General features: G+C 33.2%; 1 protein-coding gene and 1 long non-coding RNA gene across 2 annotated transcripts in view; one reads left to right on the top strand and one right to left on the bottom strand.

The window, feature by feature from the left end:
• Nucleotides 1-18,039, top strand: part of CNTN5 (contactin 5) — an 853,760-nt gene that overhangs the window by 409,749 nt on the left and 425,972 nt on the right. The gene's annotated exons all lie outside the window — the stretch shown is intronic.
• On the bottom strand, nucleotides 13,402-17,147 carry LOC127554908 (uncharacterized). Its single transcript, XR_007952106.1, has 2 exons — nucleotides 17,079-17,147; nucleotides 13,402-13,896 (listed from the first exon to the last, which is right to left on the bottom strand). It is a non-coding gene; the product is annotated as an uncharacterized LOC127554908 (long non-coding RNA).

Raw genomic sequence — 18,039 nt, forward strand, 5'->3', positions numbered from 1 at the left:
ATTCAATCATTCTAAATGCCATTGAGTGGGAGACTGAGTTCTTATAAGATTGTTTTATTGCCATTTTAACTGTTGATTGTCATGGTTGTGTCTCTTCCCCAGTGAGTAATGTATTGCTTAAAACTCAAGGAAGGAGATAAGTCAAGAGAGCATAGAAACTTTTGAAAACTTTTTTGGTTTGCCTGCCTTCTGAATACCAAAAGGCATTCTCTTTCAAGAGATAAGCTAGACAGGCACTCATTTGTTGTGTTCTTTATTATACTATAGTCAAGACCATTAAGAAACAAATTTCAAGTTTCTGAATAAAAAACATAGAGCACATAGAGAGTGTCCTACATCACCTTCTGAGTCCCAAAACTTTTGTTTATAAAATTAATGGTGAGGGACAAGTGGTTTCTAATGGATTTGATAGACATATACTGTTTTCACATTAAGCATACATACTTTTGGCGATCTACAGCTGGTCAATTCTTTCTTAGCCTTGAGTTCTATTATTTGTGATGAATTTCTCTCAAGATCAGATGAATTATAATAGCACCTCTTGTTTCACAGGAATTTGCACAAAGGAGGGAATGAAAGATCTATATGCTCTAAAGCCTATGAGCTTATGATTGATCTGTTTCTAATTAAGAAGTTATTAAAATATCCTGGAGGCAAAAAAAGGGAAAAAACATTAATTTCCCATGTATCCTGGTCACTTTTCCATTAATAATTAGTAAGAAGACAAAATTGCTTTTAAGTTATGTTAATCAGGTTAAGTAGAGGAGCATAATTCTATTTAGTGTAATTTTTTTAAAAAAAATCAGGAATACTAAGTTATATAAAGGCATATTTTAAAAATCTTCCTCCCTTTGAGATTAAACTTTCTCTGGATTCACCTTTCCTTGTAAACTTTGTTAATTTAGACTTAAAAATGAACTTTTGTAAAAGTAATAATGTAGTCAGTCAATACTATGTCAGGTGCTATGCTAAAATATGGGGATACAAATACAAAAAGAAAGATGGTATCTGCCCTTAAGCAGCTCACAAATTTAATGGAGGAAGACAACACAAAAAAGGAAAAGCAGAAAACATAGTGGATGGGCATGAACATGAAGTCCAGTCCAAAAGATTGTAGCCAGGTAGAAAATAAACAGATGGCTGGTTCAGGATTCCTTTTTTTTTTTTTTTTTCCCCTATAATCACTCCTTTTATTGTTCACTTAATCTCATTTTTTAATTTTCAAATATTTTTAAATTTTATTTAAAATTAAATAGAAAATAGAAAAATGGAAAAAAGAAAGGGAAAATAACGAAACAAAACATTATCATATACCCAGCAAAACATCAGGGAGGATTCAAAATAGGTAGCATATATAATAATAGAAGAGATTATATATTTATAATTGTCCGTTTTTCTTTGCTTCCTTCTTAGGTTATTCTTTTGTCTCTGATGTGCACTTTTTTCTTTATTCTTTTTTTCTCCTATTCATCAGCCCTACCTTCACCAAGTAGATTATAGTAAAGCACAAGTATACACACACACACACATACACACACACACACACACACACACACACACACACTCATTTATCTATTTTTAGGCATACATATACATGTATATATACACCTGCATTTACACATATATAAACATGCAGCTAAAATAGTATTAATATGGGTAACACATAATGTAGATTTCTCTCTTGATTCAATCTCTTAGTTTGGCTTTCTCTGAGATCAATAATTACTAGCCCAACTTATTATTTTAATGAATTCTATTCCTGATCTTTGTTATTGTGTTTGTGTATATCTCTTCTTTCCTATCCCTGCTTATTCTGTGCTTTAGTTCTACTCCTTAACTTGCCTTGCAATAATTATCTAATCTCCCCCTACTCAAGGATCCTTGCCTTATAATCTCTCTCCAGTTTTTCCTCCATTTTCATCCCATTGCTATTAATCTACAGACCTTATCCCACTCCCATTAATCTAAACACTCTTCTGCTCCCCCTATTTATCCTACATCAACCTTTCCCACCTTTTTTCTCTCTCATCAATCTACACTCCTTCTCCCAGTGGCATGAATCTGTAACTCTTCTATACCCCATCTTATTCTATTCCCTACCTCCTTATTTTTTGGTAGATTTTGGAAGGTACTATTTTCTTCATGGTAGTTGTGTGTGTGTGTGTGTGTGTGTGTGTATTTTCTCTATTTAAGCCATTCCTAATATGAGTAGGCTTTCAGAATTATGGGCCTTCCTCCCCTCTTAAATGACTCTGTGAGTTCTTTTTCTGTACTCCATTTGTATAATTACATTTTTTTACGTTTTCCTAAACAGTTTTGCTTTTTAGAGTCAGATCACAGTCAGTTCTGCCCCAATCTTTCTTTTGAGCCACCCAATAACTGAGGTCAATTTCAAATATATGCTAAACATTTCCATGTAAAAACCATAAATAAGTTTTCCTCACTGAGACCCTTGAAATCTTTGATGCTGGCTCTTACATGTTAAATTTTCTATTAAGTTAAGGTTTAGTTGAGACAAAGTTCTGAAAATCTATAAGTTTGCTAAATGTCCATTTTTTTCATCAAATATGGTTTTGCTGGATATGATGTTTTTGGGCACAGGCGTAGTTCTTTTAATTGTTAGTAGATATTATTCCAGGATCTGCAGTCTTCTATTGCAGCTGCTGATAAATCCTGTACAAGTTGAATTGTAGCTCCAGCTTGTTTGAATTGGTTTTTGTTCATTTGTTTCTTGTAGAATTTTCCATTTGATGTGGAGGTTTCAAAATTTGGCAATAATATTCTTATGTGTTTTCCATGGAGTTGGTGATTGTTGGATTTTTTTTTTTTTTCTATTTCTACTTTCCTCAAATGTATTATTATTCCTGGTCAATTTTCTTTGATTTTTTTTGCATTATTGTGTCAAGGTAGTTTTTTGTTCATTGGTTTGTTTTTGGTTTTGGTTTTGGGTTTTTTTTTTTTTTTTTGGTCACAACTTTCAGGTAGTCCAATTATTCTTATATTTTCTCTTCTTGATGTGTTTGTCAGATCTGTTATTTTTCTTTTAAGCTGTTTCACCTTCTCTATTTGTTCATTCTTTTTGTTGTTTTATTATTTCTTGTTCTCTTATAGCTTCACTGGTTTCCCCTTGTCCAATTCTAATTTTTAAAGAATTATTTTCTTCTTTAAAACTATAACTTCTTTTCTAGTTGGTTAATTTATTTTCATGATCTTGGTTTTTCTTGGATTTTTTTTTTTTAATTTTTCCCCAATTTCTTTCATTTGATTTTTGAGGTCTTTTTTTAATTCTTCTATAAATAATTCCAGTCTGTTAGCCATTTAATGTTACTCTTTGGGACAGAAGCTTTTTTTACTTCATTGTACTCCTCTGAAGATGAACACAGGTTTGTGGTTGAGTTTTTTTCTTCTTTGCCTATTATTATTATTATTGTTATTGTTATTTTAATGAGAACTATTAGTGTTATACTCTTATCCTGGGGTAAAGGAGATGGTATCTCTGACTTCACTTCAACTCTCTCCCCTCTGACCTAGAGGCCAAACCAAAATCTCCCCATTCAGGTAAGTGCCCACCACCAGCATCATTCCTGCCCCATTGCTTTTATATTCACCAGGTATGCTGATTCCTTCTTGCCCAGGGCTGTGTCTCAGCAGTAGACACAGTCTTCCTAGACTCAGATCCCTCAATCCCCAAGTTGTCCAGGAGATGAAAGTGAATATAACACTAGAAGGCTATCTTTTTAGGTATATCCTAGTATTATACTCACTGAATAGAAATACATACTTAAATGGAAAGATAAAAGGAAAGATTAAGTGATACTTTAGATTAGTTTGTGAGTCACAAACACTATTGTGGGCTATGGAGAGTAATTTTATTGTCTTGTAGAAATTTAATTTCAGTTTATCCATTTTTATCCATTTTATTTTTCCCAAAGAAAATCAACTTAATGTAGAAATGACATCCACTTCCTTTTTTATAAATAATATTTTGCTTATTGTCCAGTTACAAGTCAAGAAAATTTTCAACATTCATTTTTACAAGATTTTGAGTTCTGAATTTTTCTCCTTCCTTCCTTTGCCTCCCTTCTTCCAAAGAGGGTAGGCAATTTAATATAGTTTATATGTTTTATCAAGTAAAATATATTTCCACATTAGTAACAATTGTGAGTGATGAAGCAGGTCATGAAAAAAAATAAAACTATGCAAAACAATGAAGTGGGAAAAAAATGCTTTGATTTGGATTGAGAGTCCATCAGTGTTTTAATCTAGATATGTATAACATTTTCCTTTTTAGTTCTTTGTACTTGTTTTGGCTTATTGTGTTGCTAAGAAGGATTGGGTCATTCATAGTTGGTCATCACCCAATGTTGCTGATTTCATGTACAATGTTTTCTTAGTTCTGCTCAATTTCCTTCATATCAATTTATACAAGTCTTTCCAGATGAAACCTATTTATCATTTCTTATTGCACAATAGTATTTCATTATATTCATATACCATAGCTTGTTCAGCCATTTACCAACTGATGAGTATCCCCTTATTTTCTCATATCTTGCTACCACAAAAAAGACAGCAATAAATAGTTTTGCACCTGTAGATTCTTTTTTCTTTTTTTTTTCCTTAATGATCCCTTTGGGATATAGATCAAGCAATGGTATTACTAGATCAAAAGTTATACATAGTTTAGTTGCCTTGTTGGCATAGTGCAAATTGCTCTTCTAAATGGTTGTCAGGTCCCAACTCCACCAACAACTATTAGTGTCCCAAACTATATCCTCTCCAAAATTTATCACTTTTTTATGTGTCATATAAGTTAATATGATAGTGATGCTTCAGAGTTATTTTAATTTACATTTCTTTAATCAAAAGAGCACTTCTTCATATGCCTATAGATAGCTTTCCTTTCTTCTTCTGAAAACTACTTGTTCATATCCTTTGACCATTTATCACTTAAGGAATAGTTTGTATTCTTATAAATCTGACTCATTTCTTTATGTATTTGAGAAATGAGACTTTTGTCAGAGACATTTGCTGTTAATATTGTTTCTCAGCTTTTTGTTTTCCTTTTAATCTTGCTGAATTAGTTTTGTTTGTACAAAAACTTTTTAATTTAATATAATCACAATTATATGTTTTGCATTTCTTAATACTCTCTATCTCTTGTTTGATCATTAATTTTTCCCTTCTCCATAGATCTGACAGGTAGACTATTCCTTGCTCCTCTGATTTAATTAATTATGCTGTCACCCTTTAAGAATGTGGATGTTATCATTTTCTATGGTATCTTTCAGCAAGATATAGTTTCCTTTCTTATCTCTTTTAATTAAGTCTATTTTTGATTTTACTTTGTCTCAAATTGGATAACTACCCCTGCTTTTTTTTGCAGCAGCTGAAGCATAATAGATTGTGCTCCAGCCTCTTACCTTTTACCCTGTGTGTTTCTCTGCTTCAAGTGTGTTTCATGTAAACAACACATTGTAGGATCCTGGTTTTTGATCCACTCGATGCATATTTCTGTTTTAGAGGAGAGTTCATCTCATTCACATTCACAGTTTTGATTACTACCTATGTATTTCCCTCCATCTTTTTCTTCCTTCTGTTTATCCTCCCTTTCTTTTCCCTCTTTTCCTCCTCACCAGTGTTTTGCTTCTGACTGCCACCTCCTTGATCTACCCTCCCTTCTGTCAATCCCCACTTTCCTCTTTTACTTAATGTCTTCTTCTCTTACTTCCCCATTGGGTAAGATAGATTTCTATATTCAACTTATTGTGTATATCCTTCTCTCTTTGAGCCAATACTAAGAGAAAGATTCAAGTTCATTGCTCAGCATTCTATCTTCCTCTTCATTGTAATAGGTCTTTTGCATCTCTTCATGTGAAATAATTTGTACCATTTTACCTCTTCTTTCTCTCTCTGCCCATTGTACTTCTCTTTCTTATCCTTTAATATTTTAAATGTTTTTTTTCCATCAAATTCACCTTATACTTGTACTATCTATGTTTATTCCTTCTAGCTGTACTATTAGTGATACAATTTATAAAATTACAAATATCATCTTCCCATATAGGTATATAAACTGTTTGGCTCTATTAACTCTTTATGTTTTTCCTCTTTTTACCTGTCCATGCTTATTTTGGGTCTTTACACTGGAGGTCAGAAATAACTGACCTGGAAAATCAACCCAGGAGATACAATATCAGAATCATCTGACTGCCTCAAAGTCACAATCAGAAGGAGGATTTGGGGCAGTTAGGTGATGTAGTGGATAGAGCACCACCCCTGAAGTCAGGAGGACCTGAGTTCAAATTTGATCTGTGATACTTAACACTTCTTAGGTATGTGACCCTAGGCAAGTCATTTAATCTTAATTGCCTTAGGGGGGAAAAAAGAAAAAAAAAAAAGGAGGACTTGAACAGCATCTTTCAAAAAATTATTAAGAAAAACTGCTTTAATGTCCTGGAGCCAAGGGGCAAAATAGGCACTGAAATAACTCACCAATCCCCTGAGGACTGATATCCAAAAATAAAAACTCCAAGTAATATTATAGTCAAATTTCAGAACTATTGTATCAAGGGAAAAAAGTACTATGAATGGCTAGAAAGTAACAATTCAAATATCAGGGAGTCATGATAAGGAATGCACAAGACTTGCCAGCTACAACCTTAAAGAATTAGAAGTCATGGAATATGATATTCCAGAAGGCATAGGATCTAGGACTACAACTAAGAATCACTTACTCAGAAACATTAAGCATAATGTATCAAGGGGGAAAAAGGTCATTAATTCTATTTCATCTAAATTAATTGACTTGTCCAGGTTATTTTTCCCATGAAAAAAATATTTTATATTTTCTTCTATTTTTTCATTCTTTTTAATTTGATGTATTCTTGATGTCTCATACAATCATTAGTTTCTACTTGCCCACTTTTTGGTGGTTTTTTTGCTCAGGAGTTTGTGAAAGACTTTTTTGTTTGTTGTTGTTGTTTTTGGCATTTTTACTTTCTTTCAATTTTGAATTTTGCTCCCAGAATGAAAGCTCCCAGGCTTCTTGTGCCAGTGGCTTCAGGCACTGGCTATTTACCTGATGCTGCTTTGATGTTGCCCTGAGACTCATTGGGACCATTGTGTCTGGTGTTGCACTGAGAGGGTGAAGTGGAGTACTGTTGAAGGCTGTAGGGGAGTACTGTTGAAGGCTGTAGGGCTTTGGCAGCTTACCTGATGCTGAACCGCAAGCCTAGTGCTGGTGTCTGGTGTTTGCTGAAGCCTAGTGGATGTAATGAGTTTTTCTGGGGCATGGTGGTCAGCCTCTGAAGGCTGGGACTATGCTAAAGCTTGGTGGGATTCTGCTGGCCATCGCTTATTTGCTTAGGTACCATAGGATGGGCTTCTACCTGTTTGGCCAGGACTGGGATGAAGCACTGGAGGTCTTGCTGTTTGAGAATGACTGTTTTCCTGGGGCTACAACCAAAGCTCAGTGGTCCCCAGACCTGGAATCCCCTGGCTCTTCTGGCTACATTAAGACAAGTAGGAGGGATCCTGGTGTTGGTTGTCACCTAATCCACCACACCACAGTGGGGTTCAAGATCTGCTGGTCTGCTGCACTGGGGCTTGCTGCCAGCTCACTGGGAAGCTTCCTATTCTGAACTATATCCCCCTCTTACCTGAATAAGAAGGACCCACTCCTGCCAATCTTCCTGGGTTAAAAAATTGTTTCATCCAATCTCCTTCTTGATTCTAAGACCGAGTGTAGGACACTATTTAATGGTTGCCTGGAGGTGAATAGGGGAGAGTTACAGATGCACTACTTGCTTTTCACTCTTAGCTCTTGGAAATGACGTTTACTTCCATCAGATTAGCTGCTCAGCAGGAAACTAGGTACCAGGGGGGTTTAACGACTATGAATAAGTGCATTTGAGAATTAATTGTTGTGAGGGATAAAGGCTAGGAAGAGCAAAAATCCCTTCTTCATTAGTTTGAATGGGAAGGACAAGTCACAAGGAAAAGTTATTACAGAGATAAAATCTGGGCCATTTTTGCTTTGAAATCAGAATAAGAAAGCAAATGAATAGAACCATTGCTGTGATTGGATTTGGAAAGAACACAACACAATAGAGAAAACTGGAAGTATGTTCTTTACTTTTCACAAACAGAAACATTGTTGATTAGGGGCCATTAAGTTAAACACTTCTGAAATAAGCACAGAAGCAATAATAGATTCTAAATGGTATACTCAAGGTGAAAATTCAGATGCTAGGTGATTGGTGACAAACTTTATTAATTATCTTTATCATTAGTCACCAAATGAAATACATACACAATCATATGGAAGAAATAAAAATATTACTTTTTTTTCAAATTTAAAGTTCAAATTGTTCTGGTAGATTAGCAAGCTAAAAATTGAGAAAATATCTTTTCCTATAGAAACAACTTTAAATAGTATCAGAAAAAATAAATTCTTTAAAACAATGTTTGCTGCTTTCTAAAAAGACTGTTCTCTACAAGGGAAATTGCTTTTAACCGTAAATAACATTTCTCTGTCTCTTATGTGGTAACAAATTTTCATATATTCTACTCTGAGTTTTTAATGTAGCCTTACTCAATATATTCTCCTATTTTAAATATTCTTATTTTTAAAAATTAAACTTTATTAAGCTTAGAAAAAGAGCAGCTAGATGCTGCCGTAGATAGACATAAGCCCTTGAATCAGTAAGATCTGAGTTCTAACCCAATTTCAGATAATTACTATATATGTATGTACTCAATTTGTACATGTATGTAACTCAATTTGCCTCCAATTTCTTCATCTTTGAAATTGGCTGAAGAAGGCAAAGGCAGACCACTCTAGCATTTTATTATTATTATTATTTTTTTTTTTTTTGCTGTGTGATTTTATTTATTTATTTATTTTAATTTTTAATAGTTTTTTATTTACAAGTTATATGCATGGGTAATTTTACAGCATTGACAATTGCCAAACCTTTTGTTCCAATTTTTCCCCTCCTTCCCCTCCCCACTCTCCTAGATGGCAGGATGACCAATACATAATAAATATATTAAAGTATAAATTAAATACAAAATAAGTATACATGACCAAACCTTTATTTTAGCATTTTTTTTTAACCAAGAAAACCCCAAATGGAATCACAAAAAGTTGGGCATGAATGAAAATGACTGAACAGTAGACAAAATGCTTATAAAAAGTGACTTTACTATAGAAATTTTAAAATAACAATATGTGTACATTCCTAAAACATTAGCTTCAAATAAAAATTCAGCAAATTGAGCCATATTTTTACATTGATTGTCATTAGTATGGCAGGTGCAAATCTATAACCAGTTTCTATGTAATAATGGCAAAGAGCTTGACAATGCTGAATGCCAGTAATGTTGTTCATGGCAGGAGAAATGTGGTCCAAATACAGTTTTCGTTTCTCTCCATCTCTTTAACGTATTACAGTGGATCTTACATATTGAAGTCCCTTAGGAAAATGATGACAATTCTATTGCTTTGTTTAGTCAATTAAAAAAGAGCTTCACAAATTTATCTAGTCAAAACTTCCTTTGCCTTACAAGCCTAGTTAATGTGACTATTGTATATAGAAGTTTCTGATTTCCTTCTGCAGTTTTCCTTTGTTGAACTGTCCTATATTAATATTACTTGCCCTTTGACTTTTCAGGTTTTTTGCTTGATCACTTGGGACCCCAAATCTCAACAAATTTTGAATCTAAACATGCAATGATTGTATGTACAGTTAGTATTTTGTGGAAACAAATTATACATTAGTATCTTCATTGAAAAAGTTCCTAATTTAGCAGGAAGTAATCTAAACAATACTTTAAGAAATGAATTAAGAGATTATGATGGAGCTCATTTAATAGGAATGATTATAGAAAGTTAACAAATACCTTTAAGCTTTGATAAATTATTTCTTTCCCATAAAATGACCATCTACAAAAGATAGATTGGCCAGAACTCTGTGAGCTTTACAGCAAAATATGTGAAGTATTGAAAGCCTCTGAAACATTTTTTCAGTGTGATTTTTACATGAAATAATATAAAATGCTTTTGCTCTCCTATATCGTTTCACCAAAGTAGCTGATACTATTATCTGATGTTTCTATTACAGAATTCACTATATTTCTTTTGTTTTTCTTTATAATTATAGCACAATATGAAAGTTCGCCTTTCTAAGGTCTACCCTCTTTTTTTCTGATAGGCATATAATTGCCTCTCTCCCACGTGAGTAAGAAGCAAACTTACAATGGCACCAATATGGTATAAAAGATTGTAGGAAACTGAACTGAATTGTCAGAAAACCTTCACAGAATTTGTCTTTTCTCATAAACTGCGAATTTGTGAATTTGGGGTTTTTCTTAATGATAAAGGACTACTGAATGTTCGTTCTCAAGGGAAACCTGGCAGAAACACATTAATTTTCCATCTATGCAGGGCATCAAAACTTGTATTAGATTCAAACATCTGCTTAATTTTCAGGCTGAATTAGGATAATTAGTGACAAAATTCAATGGTGGATCAATGATAAACTATATACTTATTCTACTATTATGGATAACATATTTAATTTCCTTTTTGAGCTGATAGCACTGCCCTAGGCAAATTAAACTCATTGTCTATTCGATTGCTGTTTTTTAAAATAATTTTTTATTGATATCTTGTTTGTTCTTTTTTGCTTTTAAAGTTTCCAATATTTCTCCTCACTCCTCTGCAAGACAATCATGCAATTCAACAAATAGTAGAGAGGGAAAAAATGGAAAAATTTTAAAAATCAGCAATATCAGTTTTTTGGGAAAACCTGTAAAACATGGAATGTGCTCTAATCATGGTCCTCCCATCTTTTCATAGGATTGGGGTACAATGTCTTCTCTTTTCTTTGTAGTATTTTTGTTTATCATTTTGCAATATCCACTTTGATGGTTTTGTGGTTGTTCTTCCTATTAGTGTTTTATTGCCAAATAAAATTGGATCAATGACTTTAATTAGGCTATGGCTCCCAAAGAAGTTGAAGATAGCAATATATGCTTAAGACCAAAAAATACCTTAACAGCCTTTTTTCAAGTAATACCAAAAAACTAGGGGACAAAAGTGACTATCATTAGAAGATTATCTAAAGAGAGGGTCCATGACCTAGGCATAAAGAACGAGATTATAAATAAATTAGAGGAACATAGGATAGTTTATCTCTCAGACTTGTGGAGGAGAAAGAAATTTGTGACCAAAGATGAACTAGAGACCATTACCAATCACAAAATAGAAAATTTTGATTATATCAAATTAAAAAGCCTTTGTACAAACAGAACGAATGCAAACAAGATTAGTAGGGAAGTAACAAACTGGGAAAACATCTTTACAATTAAAGGTTCTGATAAAGGCCTCATTTCCAAAATATATAGAGAACTGACTCAAATTTATAAAAAATCAAGCCATTCTCCAATTGATAAATGGTCAAAGGATATGAACAGACAATTTTCAGATGAAGAAATTGAAACTATTACCACTCACATGAAAGAGTGTTCCAAATCACTATTGATCAGAGAAATGCAAATTAAGACAACTCTGAGATATCACTACACACCTGTCAGATTGGCTAAGATGACAGGAAAAAATAATGATGAATGTTGGAGGGGATGCGGGAAAACGGGGACACTGATGCATTGTTGGTGGAGTTGTGAACGAATCCAGCCATTCTGGAGAGCGATCTGGAATTATGCCCAAAAAGTTATCAAACTGTGCATACCCTTTGATCCAGCAGTGTTTCTATTGGGCTTATACCCCAAAGAGATACTAAAAAAGGGAAGGGGACCTGTATGTGCCAAAATGTTTGTAGCAGCCCTGTTTGTAGTGGCTAGAAACTGGAAAATGAATGGATGCCCATCAATTGGAGAATGGCTGGGTAAATTGTGGTATATGAATGTTATGGAATATTATTGCTCTGTAAGGAATGACCAGCAGGATGAATACAGAGAGGCTTGGAGAGACCTACATGGACTGATGCTAAGTGAGATGAGCAGAACCAGGAGATCATTATACACTTCGACAACGATATTGTATGAGGATGTATTCTGATGGAAGTGGATTTCTCTGACAAAGAGACTTAACTGAGTTTCATTGGAGAAATGATGGACAGAAACAGCTACACCCAAAGAAGGAATACTGGGAAATGAATGTGAATTATTTGCATTTTTGATTTTCTTCCCGAGTTATTTTTACCTTCTGAATCCAATTCTCCCTGTGCAACAAGAGAACTGTTCGGTTCTGCAAATATGTATTGTATCTAGGATATACTGCAACATATTTAACATATATAGGACTGCTTGCCATCCTGGGGGGGGGGGGGGAGGAGGGAGGGAGGGGAAAAAACGAAACATAAGTGATTGCAAGGGATAATGTCGTGTAAAAATTATCCTGGCATGGATTCTGTCAATACAAAGTTATTATTAAATAAAATAAAATTAAAAAAAAAAAAAAGAAGATTATCTAAAGAGTGAAAGACAAATGTTATCTTATTGCTTCTTAGGGAATACACTATTTCCCTAAGTGTACTCCAGGTTTATGTCTATTTCACACCTAATCCATTGTTGTCATTATTGACAGTGTCCTCACCATGGATATCCCTATTGCTAGTGATATTATAGCATTATTATCACTATCACTGATATTAGTATTGCTATATTTTCAGTTGGTTTCTCACAATTGATAATAGCATCATCATTACCCCTAGCCATCACTACTATTTAGATTGTCAGCCAGAATAGTTGTTGTTATCCTCCAGCTTTTTGTGTCATCATCATTATAGCTATCACCATTTCTGCAATTATGGTCTTTATCTTCATTACTGTTCCTATCATTATTCCTTTTATCAAAAAGTCAGTAACCATTTCCATATTTTTCTTTACCATTGTGATCAGTCCTGTCCCCAACACATTGTAGGTGACATGGATTTTGCTATCAGTATTTCTATCATAATCATTGGGATTTTTGTTATCATCATTATGGCTGTCAATACAATCATTGCCTTTGTATCATCTTAATGGATGTCACTTTAAGTGTAATTGCCTTTGTCATCTTGGCCATAACCATAAATTGCTTCTTTGGTGTTGTCATCTTGGCTGCCACCATTATAATGATTAGCATTATAATCATCAGTTACTTCAACATACTTATCCTGGAACTTAAAATTGTCTTGCATATCAACAGCATTCTTATGCTATTCATCTTCATTGTCAGAGATGGTTTCATAACTGATTTCACCACCATCATCATCACTTCTCCTGTCTTTATTTTCACCATCTTCAGCAGGCGGGGATGCAAGTAGGAATGTGGAATACACAAAGGAGAATTTGTGCTGGGAAAGAAAAATCAAATAATTCTTCATTGAAACTATATTCACATGCACTGCTTTTAATGTCATTTGAACATGACATGACCAGATCTTGGGCCAGAAAGAAGACTGAATATATTGCTTCTTATATTGCTTCTTTGTATTTAAGGTGACTTTTTGATTTACTCTGGGTTAGCAATTCTTCTTTCCCATTTCCAAAATGTGTTTATTTCTTTCCATAGATTCACAAGGTGTTAGCTTCAGCATAGCTTCTAGCTTTCAGGTTGTGAAAGCAGAGGCAATCACTATGTGTTCCTTTTTTTTTTCCAGCAACTGGACTTGGATATTCTGCTAGGAAGCTTTTCAATCAGGAACACAGCTGTAATTGGAATCTAACCTCTGAGCAGAGAGTTCTCATCTATTCAGTATTCTTCATTTTCCCTTCATAATTTTTACTGTTGCCTCCAAGTACCAAGTACAAAGTTGCCTCCATGCTATTCCTATGATTGGATAGTCCCAGCCACATAGCTTCCTGATTAATACCTTTTTATTTTGCTTTCTGCCAAGAAAAAAAAAAATTGGCCCATATTAAGTTTATCCCTTTAAGAGCTAAATGAATTGCTATCATTCCGGTTACTTGAGTAAATTTGCTCTCTATCCTTTGGCTTTTATTCATCTAGTTATTGAGTATGGTCCTTTCTCTTCTCTTTGTTCCTGAGATTCATTCCCCTTTTGTATTTAGCTATATAGAATCACAGCATTTGAAAATTGAAATAGACATTAGCAGCCAATCAGTCCAACTTATACTCAAAAAGAATTACCCACTCTGGAATATCTAACAACCTCAACTTGAAGACTTTCAGTGAGGAAGAAGCTACTCACTACCTCATGAGGCCAGTTGGACCTGCCACTTTTAGTATCTTTACTTTACAAAGCCAACTAGAATACAACCCCCTATTAAGAGACCTTTTCTGATCTGCTCTATCCCTCAGCTATTAAGTACCTCCCCTCCAAAGCTAACTCTCATTTATTTTGTTTATATTTTATATGAATTTCTACATATATACATTGTTCTCTTGTTAGAACATAAGGTTCTGAAATGAAGAGATTATTTTATTTTTATTTATATATTCCTGACACCTAGTAGAGAACATATCACGTACTAGGTGCCTAATAAATATTTGTCTTTGATTGGTTCACCTTGCCCTTTCACATTTCTTACATATTTCATACCTAGTTGACAGAAATGATAAGATTTTGCCCTAATAAAGTTTCACTGTCAAACTAAATATCCATGTAATTTTTAAATATTCCTTTTTTAGATAGACTAATATCCATATTATTAGAAAATATAGTTCTCAGTCAAGTGAAAGTGTTAAACTGGCTAACTTTAATAATCTCTGCCAGTTTTACTATTTAATAATATTAGCATAGGTTCTATTCTGTACATTTTATTTCTGAACATTTTTACTTTAGACCTACTTATCATTTGGTTTAATTCTTATTTTAAAATCAAGCTAAAGAATTGCAATTTGAGTGGGAAATAAGTAATCAAAATATTCAGAAGAAACAGTTTTGTTTTAAAGTGTGGAATAATAACATCCACAATATACTTCTATATGGTACTACTGTGTTAAAAAAAAGATTTCATCAAAACAACTTTATGACAATAGTATAAAAATAAATATCTCTATTTTATATATATAGGAATAGATTCATAGAGTTCTGTTGACTTGCCCAAGATTACACAGCATTCACTGACCAATCATCTTACTTTAAATTCAAGCTCTTTTGACTATTTCACACCAAATATAATGTATCTTTTTTTTTTTAACAAAGATTGCATCGTGTTCTGATTACAATATACTAATAATCAAGTAAGTTCTCATTTTTTGACTACTAACAAAAACTTTTCCAAACTTCTTTATAATGTTTTTGTTGGAAGACTTCACAAATTTAATTATTTTGAAGTTTAGTCTATATGTTTTTTTTTTTCTTTAAGTGGGGCATGATCTGATCCACAGAGTATCTGAATTCATGCCAAAATATCTAAGTTATCCTAAGCATTTAACAGTGTTATTAGTAAGTGCCTGATTGACTTTCTTTGATATTTTTTTTTACACCCTGAAATTGGGCTGTCTCTGATCACATACAACACACAATATGTAATGATTCTTTACTTATTTTTTTTCCAGTGGTAGCAGAACAAAACACTATTTATCAATTCATACATTCTCAAAGTTTTAAATAAAACACAAAATGGTCAAAAACTCTATTTTCCTCATTTCCTCAAATGATGTATGAAGCATACTTTTCTCTGAGAAAAGCAAAAACTAGAGATTGTCAGAATTGCTCAATCCCATTGTTTACTTCCCAAGAGGCCAATAACAATCATTGTCAGCAACATATGTAAATGAAAAAATCTTGATTGGCTGCTAAGGCTGTTATTCATCTACCAGAAAATGAATATATATATTTTTTTCCTTTCTTAGATGGCTAAGCACATCTGCCCTAAATGAGTTTGGTTGCCAAGAAACAGCTCTTTGTACTTTTCAAATTCAGGGTTATATTTGCAAAGCAGAGATTTGCAAAAATGAATAACAAAAGCATTCAGAGTATTGGTTACAATATACAGATTGGTTTGAGAATTTTAGAAGATATCAGAATGGACAATGTTTTCAACCAAGAAGTTAGTACCTATTTACTATTTTGTTTTTCATATATTGAGAATGGTCCACATCTAATACCTCCTTCAGAGCATATAATAGAGTCAACTGGAAGATATTAGTTTAAAACTTATCCTCAATTTTTAAAAATCTGTGTAGCTATATGAAATAATGGAATTATGTAGATATAGAGAAGGGTATTGAAGACCAATCAACTCCCTCATTTCAGAGAGATCATATGGCTTTGCTTAAGAATCATACAATAAAAAAGTGACAAAACTGGCCTTCAAACTCAGGTTTTGGCTCCAAACCTTGTGACAAAAAGATTGTTATTGACTTTCTTTTATATTCTCACAGTCTGCTATATTTCGTGAAACCCAATAAGTATTTAATAAATGCTTGCTGACTGATAGGACCTAATGATCAGAAGTAAACATTTAAATTAATTAGGCTTTATTTCAAAGAATATGATTTGACTTGAATATCTGTGCACTAAGGAATCATGTTATCATGAAATTTCACTCTATTTGAATATCGCAAGTTCCATTATTATGTTCTATAAAATCTTCCAACTATAAGACTGAATTTTCACTATGTAAAAGTATTTCTCATGTTACCAAAATCTGTTTACTCAGTTCTATCTAATCTTCACCCATTAATTATTTCAGACCATATTTTGTTTTGTATCACAACTGTTGCTTGCTTCTTTTTGCTCCTCTATTAGCTGGGACATAGTAGTTATTTAATGTTTATTGAGTTACTGTACTGCAAGGATCTATATCAATGGATACAGATTTTAGCATCTCCATTGCTCAATAGATGGTTTTCATGAAGTTTTATTCTCACAATTAGTCCTTCTATTATTCCTTTTCCTCAACAGATAATATGCCTTCCCTCACTCATATACGTCTTGGTTTTTCACATTTTAATGTTTCCCTTGTTTTCACTTTTTTTTGCTATGATTCAAACCTTAGTTCTAAAACTATTTACTGTATGAATACTAACAAAGTTATTTCAGACAAGTCACTAAGAATATGAATTACAGAGTACCTGTTGGTGGAGGGAGTTTTCTTACCTGGGAATCCCAGATCACCTATGGTTTCACTGACTATCATCTTATCTCTAAAACTTTGCTCTGAACAAGGATTGTTTCTACAGAAATATCAATAAGTCTGCTGAAATTACATATGCATCACAATGTGAAGCTAAGTCACAGAGATCATGGAATCCTAACTATATATTCTAACTATTTGATTTGTTATACAGTTCCTTAATAGTTGTCAGCTTACAGTACCACCCTTATTCAGTTTCTAATTCAAATATAATTTTATTGGTTTAGTTAAAAGTATAATAAAGCAATCATTTCATTTTATGGTATACAGTATAGCTCATGGTTTTTCAAAATTAGCTTCACATTTACATCCAAACTGATTTTACATATATTTTATTAGTGATAAGAAATAAGGGATTTTGCGAGTCTAAATGAGTTTTTTTTTTCCTAAAACAGGAGACTATGCTTCATTATATATGTGTCACACCACTTGAGAAGACTGCTCAAAGTAGTTTTGCCTTTACTGATCTCTCTCTGCCCTCCATGGAGACCTTTCTATCTATTTTAATATGTTAACCATTATAATAATGATATCCTGGAGTTTTCTTCCACCTTAGTCACCTATGGCTTTAGTTAGTAGTCTCTCATTGTTGCTGCCCTTTGCTTGATACACTCTAAATCTTTCCTGATGAGACTAGATAAATAGAAGTTATACCTCTTTCTAGCCAGCTGGATGGCACTGTGGATAGGCTTGAAATCAAGAAGATTCATCTTCACGAATTCAGACTAAAATGACTAAACAAGCAGAATTTTCTAATGGGGCTTTGAAAAAAGCACAGAGAACTATATTTAAAAATATCTTTGATATTGGAATATGTGTTTTCCCAAAATACGTGGGGATCTTACACATATACTATAATATTTTCTAAGCCAGGGGAGAGGTCTTTAAAGGATATTCAAAGCTCATCCTGACTAGGTTGGTATG

Source organism: Antechinus flavipes, chromosome 3, assembly GCF_016432865.1.
Source record: "Antechinus flavipes isolate AdamAnt ecotype Samford, QLD, Australia chromosome 3, AdamAnt_v2, whole genome shotgun sequence".
Lineage (NCBI taxonomy): Eukaryota > Metazoa > Chordata > Mammalia > Dasyuromorphia > Dasyuridae > Antechinus > Antechinus flavipes.